This window comes from Somniosus microcephalus, unplaced genomic scaffold (assembly GCF_052327205.1).
Source record: "Somniosus microcephalus isolate GS21.2 unplaced genomic scaffold, FLI_Smic_1.0 unresolved_chr2, whole genome shotgun sequence".
In the NCBI taxonomy this organism is placed as follows: Eukaryota; Metazoa; Chordata; class Chondrichthyes; order Squaliformes; family Somniosidae; genus Somniosus; species Somniosus microcephalus.
The window spans coordinates 23,771,540-23,778,384 of record NW_028225180.1 but is presented as its reverse complement, the minus strand read 5'-3'; the positions used below and the strand labels follow the sequence as shown (position 1 = coordinate 23,778,384).

Genomic DNA, 6,845 nt, shown 5'->3' with positions numbered 1-6,845 from the left:
GTAAATCATGCTTGACTAATCTTGACTAATCTACTGGAATTTTTTGAGGATGTAACTGGTAGAATAGATAAGGGAGAACCAGTGGATGTGGTGTATTTGGACTTTCAGAAGGCTTTCGATATGTTCCCGCATAAGAGATTAGCATGTAAATGTAAGGGACATGGGATTGGGGCAAAGTACTGACTTGGATAGAGAACTGGTTGGCAGACAGAAAGCAAAGAGTTGGAATAAACGGATCGTTTTCCGAGTGGCAGGCAGTGACAAGTGGGGTACCGCAGGGATCAGTCCTAGGAACCCAGCTATTTCACAATATATATTAATGATCTAGACGAGGGAACTAGATGTAATATCTCCAAGTTTGCAGATGACACAAAGCTAGGTGGGCGTGTGTGCTGTGAGGAGGATGCCGAGAAACTCCAGTATGATTTGAACAGGTTGGGTGATTGGGCAGATGCATGGCAGATGCAGTATAATGTGGATGAATGCGAGGTTATCCACTCCGGTGGTAAAAACAGGAAGGCAGATTATTATCTGAACGGCAATCGATTGGGAGAAGGGGAAGTGCAACGAGATCTGGGTGTCCTTGTGCACCAGTCACTGAAGCATGCAGGTGCAGCAGGCGGTTAAGAAGGCAAATGGTATGCTGGCCTTCGTAGTGAGAGGGTTCGAGTACAGGAGCAAAGATGTCTTGCTACAGTTGTACAGGGCCTTGGTGAGACCACACCTTGAGCATTGTGTGCAGTTTTGGTCGCCTTATCTGAGGAAGGATGTTCTTGCCATGGAGGGAGTGCAGCGAACATTTACCAGACTGATACCTGGGATGGCAGGAATGACGTATAAGGAGAGATTGGGTCGATTGGGCTTATACTCGCTGGAGTTTAGAAGAATGAGAGGGGACCTCATTGAACTTATAAATTTCTAACAGGACTAGAAAGACTCGATGCAGGAAGGATGTTCCTGATGGCCGGGGAGTTCAGAACCAGGGGTCACAGTCTAATGATAAGGGGTAAGCCATTTAGGGCTGAGATGAGGAGGAATTTCTTCACCCAGAGAGTGGTGAACCTGTGGAATTCTTTACCACAGAAGGCAGTTGAGGCCAATTCATTAACTATATTCAAGAAGGAGTTAGATATATTTCTTAAGGCTAAAGTGATCTGGGGAGAAAGCAGGGACCGGGTACTGAGTTGGAAGATCAGCCATGATCTCATTGAATGGCGGAGCAGGCTCAAGGGGCCGAATGGCCTACTCCTGCTCCTATCTTCTATGTTTCCCCCTCTCTCTGTCCCATTCCGCTTCTCTCCTTCCATCTCTCCACTTCCCCTCTATCTCCCCTTCACCCACACACTCTCTCCTTCCCCTCTCTCTATCTCCTTCACTCTCTCAACTTCACCAACACTCTCTCTCCCCATCCTCCTTCTACTCTCCCCAAGAGGAAAGGACAGAGTGAGAGGGGGAAAGAGAGAGGAAAGGAGGGGGGGTAAGGTGAGAGAGTGAGCAAAGGAGGAGAGAGAGGCAAAGAGGGGGAGTACAGAGGAATTGAGCAAAAGGTAAGGGAGAGGTGGAGAGAGAGCCTGTTTCATGCTTACAAGTAAACATGCTGTAAATTAACAAATTTGCATAGGCACCAGTGAGATTTGAACTCACAACCCCTAGTTTGACAAGACTAGTGCTCTAACCCCTGAGCTATGGAGCCGTCTGCATTGGATTGCTTCTCATTCCAGTTAGTGCTGTGCGTTTGAAGAATGAGGCAGGGCGCAGTTCACCACTCAGATTGTGCTTCATCCCCCGATACCTGCCTCAGGCTCTTCAATAGTCACCTCTCAACAACAATAGAGCAACATTCACGTACTAAAACGTCCCAAGGCAACTCAGTTACACTCTCTCTCTCAGTCTCTTTGCCTCCTTCTTTCTATACTTCTCCCTCTTTGTGTCTCTACCACTCTCTCTATCTTTCTGTCACTCCCTTTCTATCTCTGTCGTTCTATCTCATTCTCTTTTTCTCTGTGTCTCTCTCACTTTTTCTCTGTATCTCTCTCTCATTTTTCCTCCCTCTCACTTTCACTTTCTCAATTCTCTCTTTATCTCTCTCACTTTCTCGCTCTTTCACTTTCTCTCTCCCACATTCTCTCTATCTCACTCTCCTTCTCTGTCTCATTTTCTCTCTTTATCACTCTCACTCACTGTCTCTCTCGCTCCTTCGCCCTTCCTCAGTCTCTTTGCTCTTTCTCCATCCACCCTTCTCTCATCTCTTCTCTCGCTCCCTCCCCTCGTTCTCCCTCCCTCTTCTTTCTCTTCTCTCCCTCTCTCCTCTTTTCATGCTGTCTTTCCACCTTTCTCCTTCCAGCTGTCCACGACACCCTCTCTCTCCCTTTCGCCTCTTCTCTCCCCATCCTCATCCTCCTTCTACTCTCCCCAAGAGGAAAGGACAGAGTGAGAGGGGGAAAGAGAGAGGAAAGGGGAGAGAGTAGGAGGAAGGGAAGTGATGAAATGGTAGAGAGAGGGGGTGAAGGTGAGAGAGGGGGGAAGATTGCAAGGGGGCTGTGTAGAGAGAGGGTGAAGGGGAGAGAGAGAGGTGTAAGGAAGAGAGAAACAGGCAAAGAGGGGGAGTACAGGGGAATTGAACGGAAGGAGAGGTGGAGATTGGGAAGGGAGAGAGAGACTGTTCTTGTGTTGGTCTCGGAGCTGTCTCATATTTAAAATTAAACATGCTGTGAATTAACAAATTTGCACAGGCCCCAGTGAGATTTGAACTCACGACCCCTGGTTGACAAGACCAGTGCTCTAACCCCTGAGCTACGGAGCCACCTGCACTGAATTGTTTCTCATTCCAGTTAGTGCTGTGTTTTTGAAGAATGAGGCAGGGCGCAGTTCACCACTCAGATTGTGTCTCATCCCCCGATATCTGCCTCAGGCTCTTCAATAGTCGCCTCTCAACAACAATAGAGCAACTTTCATGTACTAAAACGTCCCAAGGCAACTCAGTTACACTCTCGATAGCAAAATACTGCAGATGCTGGAAATCCGAAATAACAACAGAAAAGGATGGAAAAACTGAGCAGGCCAGGCAACATCCTTGGAGAGAAATTATAGAGTCAACGTTTCGGGTCCGCACTGAACACAGGGCTCACACAGAACACAAGGCCCGCACTGAACACAGGGGCTGTACTGAACACAGGGCCCGCATTGAACACAGGGACCGCACTGAACAGAGGGCCCGCACTGAACACAGGTCTCGCACTGAACACAGGGCCCGCACTGAACACAGGGCCCTCAATGAACACAGGGCTCGCACTGAAGACAGGGCACTCACGGAACACAGGGCTCGCACTGAAGACAGGGCACTCACGGAACACAGGGCCCGCACTGAACACAGGGCCCCCTTTCTCTCCCCCTCTCCCTCGCTCTCTCCCCTCACTCTTTCCCCCCTCACTCTCTCTCTCTTTCCCCTCGTTCGTTCTCTTCTCTCCCTCTCTCCTCTTTTCACGCTGTCTTACCACTTCCCGCCTCCCTCCTTCCAGCTGTCCATTTCCCCTCTTTATCTCCTTCCTTCCCTTTTCTCTCTCCCCATCCTCCTTCGACTCTCCCCAAGAGGAAAGGACAGAGTGAGAGGGGGAAAGAGAGAGGAAAGGAAGTGGTGAAAGTCCAGAGAGAGGAGGTGAATGGGAGGCGAGAGAGAGGCGCAAAGAGGGGGAATTGAACGGAAGGAGAGGGAGAAGTGGCGATTGGGAAGGGCGAGAGAGATCCTGATCTCGTGTTGGCCTCAGAGCTTTTTCATACTTAAAAGTAAACATGCTGTAAATTAACAAATTTGCAGAGGCCCCAGGAAGATTTGAACTCACGACTCCTGGTTTATAAGACCAGTGCTCTAACCACTGAGCTACGGAGCCACCTGCAAAGCCATGTTTCTCATTCCAGTTAGTGCTGTGTTTTTGAAGAATGAGGCAGGGCGCAGTTCACCACTCAGATTGTGTCTCATCCCCCGATAACTGCCTCAGGCTCTTCAATAGTCACCTCTCAACAACAATAGAGCAACTATCACGTACTAAAACGTCCCAAGGCAACTCAGTTACACTCTATCTCTCTCTCAGTCTCTCTGCCTCCTTCTTTCTATATTTCTCCCTCTTTGTGTCTCTACCACTCTCTCTCTATCTTTCTGTCACTCTCTGTCCCTTTCTAGCTCTTTCTCTTTTTCTCTGTGGCGCTCTCACTTTCTCTCTCTTTCTCTCTCCCTCTCTGTTACTTTTACTCTCTCTCCCCTTCGCCCTTCCTCAGTCTCATTGCTCTTCCTCCATCCGCCCTACTCTCATCTATTCTCTCACACTCTCCACTTTCCCGCTCTCTCCCATTCTCACTCTGTCTCTTGCCCCCTTCCACCTCTCTCCTTCTGTAGGGGGGCATCTTTTAACTGGTTTACGGTAATTTGCCTGGTCAGGCAGCTTTGCCCGCACCCTGACCAATGCCAACCTTTTACCTGGTTTACGGTAATTTACCTGGTCAGCAGCCTTTGCCTGCTACCCTTAAACAAATTCAAACAGCGGTTTCGAATCGCTTCCCCACCTTCCAGTTCTGACTGAAGGACTTATAATTAATGATATATTAAAAGCGGACAACTGGTCTGGGTGTGAGAAAGTCAAACTTTATTAAACTAAAGAAACTGTAATCAAATTTAAACTATACCACATGAACACAGTAATTACAGTAAAATTGCTTAAATGGGGGAAGGCAGACGGCAAAAACGAGTGATTGATGGCTACAATGTTGATTCAACAATCTTAGCAATTTCCCCTAAATCACCCCCGCCCCAACTCCTGACTAGGTGGCCTTGCTGAGGAGTCAGAAACCCTGCTCACCTGTGGTCCAGCGAAGTAAGAGAGAGAGATCGCTTCTCAGGAGCTATCTTTTATATCCTGCCAACTCCTGTTTGGCACTGAAAAAGGTCTGTGTGCAAAATTCGCGCCCAAATGTTCCAATACACAAAAGAAAGCCATGACTGGCTGATTCAAAGTGACTGATTTAATGTGTCTGCACTCTGGGGCTGAAGTGTACCCGCCCACATCCAGAGTTCACCTGGGCTAAAACAAAAGGGAATCCAACTGCCTTATTGTTTAGAATTGGGTGATTCAAAAACCCATTCATTCCTAAACTGTTGCATATCAAAAGTCCTTTTCCTGAGTTTAGATATATCTATTGTGTGTAAGTGCTTTGAATGGGTTTGGATTTTCTGTGTAAATAGAAGCCAATTGTTCTGCGGTTTCGGTTCAAGTGGGCTAATCCCTGAAGTAAATCAACATCCTGCAGTTTTGTATAAACAAACCTTGCCTCTCCACAAAAGGGAAACTCCCTGGTTTGATTGACAGGTCTTTCACACAAACACATTACAAGCTGTACAAGCTGCTTTTCCAAGCCGCACTGTTCTTGGCCAATGCTTTGTGACGGCCATTTTAAAACCTTTTTGTGATTGACCAGGCTCAAGGGCACAAATTCAAATCAAATGTACTATCTTAATGTGTGCGAATATTTCCACAGAACTCCTCGATTCCGGTGTTGTCCACATGCTGCCCATCTCAGAGCAGTCTTTCGTGGCTCTGAGTATGCTTTAAAAACATTGATCCAACCCAGAGGCAATTCAAAACACATAATTCTTCAACCACGATGTGGACCAATATTTCCCGATCTTCAAGGAAAATAGGGGAATTTTGCAAACCCCTACACTTCCCCTCTCTCTATCTCCTTCCCTTCATTCTTCTCTTCCCTCCCCTTCTAACTCTGTCACTCCCTCTTGCCTCTATCTCCTTCCCTCCCCTCCCACTTTGTTCCCCTGTTTCATTTCCCCCTCCTCCATCTGCCTCTCTCTCCCCTTCCCCTCGCTCTATCTCACCTTGCCGCTCTCGGCATTCCCCCTCTCCAACTCCCACTTCTGCCTCTCTCTCCCTTTCCCCTCGTTCTCCCTTTCCCCTCGTTCTCCCTCCCTCTTCTTTCTCTTCTCTCCTCACGCTGTCTTCCCACTTCCCGCCTCCCTCCTGTCCACTTCCCCTCTCTCTATCTCCTTCCCTTCACCTCTACTCTCCCCAAGAGGAAAGGACAGAGTGAGAGAGGAAAGGGGAGAGATTAGGAGGAAGGGAAGTGGTGAGAGAGAGGCAGGCAAAGAGAGGGAGTACAGGGGAATTGAACGGAAGGAGGGAGAGAGGTGGAGATTGGGAAGGGAAAGAGAGCTTGTTCTCGTGTTGGTCTTGGAGCTGTTTCACACTTAAAAGTAAACATGCTGTGAATTAACAAATTTGCAGAGGCACCAGTGAGATTTGAACTCACGACCGCTGGTTTACAACACCAGTGCTCTAACCCCTGAGCTATGGAGCCACCTGCACGGGATTATTTCTCATTCCAGTTAGTGCTGTGCGTTTGAAGAATGAGGCAGGGCGCAGTTCACCACTCAGATTGTGTCTCATCCCCCGATACCTGCCTCAGGCTCTTCAATAGTCACCTCTCAACAACAATAGAGCAACTTTCACGGACTAAAACGTCCCAAGGCAACTCAGGTCCTCTCTCTTCTCTCTCAGTCTCCTTCTTTTTATATTTCTCCCTGTTTGTGTCTCTACCACTCTCTCTCTATCTTTCTGTCACTCCCTTTCTATCTCTCTCTTTTTCTCTGTTTTGCTCTCACTCACTTTGCCTCTCTCTCCTCTCTGTCACTTTCTCTCTCTCGCTACCTCCTCTCTCTTTCTCTCTCCTCTTTGCTTCCCTCTTTCTCTCCCATTCCGCCTCTCTCCTTCCATCTCTCCATCTACTTCCCTGTCTCTCCTTTCCCCAGAGTCTCTCTCCTTCCCCTCTCTCTTCTCTATTATCCC

At 48.1% G+C, this 6,845-nt stretch overlaps 3 non-coding genes across 3 annotated transcripts; all 3 read right to left on the bottom strand.

The window, feature by feature from the left end:
- Positions 1 to 2,730: 2,730 nt before the first annotated feature.
- On the bottom strand, positions 2,731 to 2,803 carry trnat-ugu (transfer RNA threonine (anticodon UGU)). The gene has a single exon. It is a non-coding gene; the product is annotated as a tRNA-Thr (tRNA).
- Positions 2,804 to 3,814: 1,011 nt separating this feature from the next.
- On the bottom strand, positions 3,815 to 3,887 carry trnai-uau (transfer RNA isoleucine (anticodon UAU)). The gene has a single exon. It is a non-coding gene; the product is annotated as a tRNA-Ile (tRNA).
- A 2,397-nt stretch (positions 3,888 to 6,284) lies between these two features.
- trnat-ugu (transfer RNA threonine (anticodon UGU)) lies at positions 6,285 to 6,357 on the bottom strand. Its single transcript has one exon. It is a non-coding gene; the product is annotated as a tRNA-Thr (tRNA).
- Between the last annotated feature and the right edge of the window lie 488 nt (positions 6,358 to 6,845).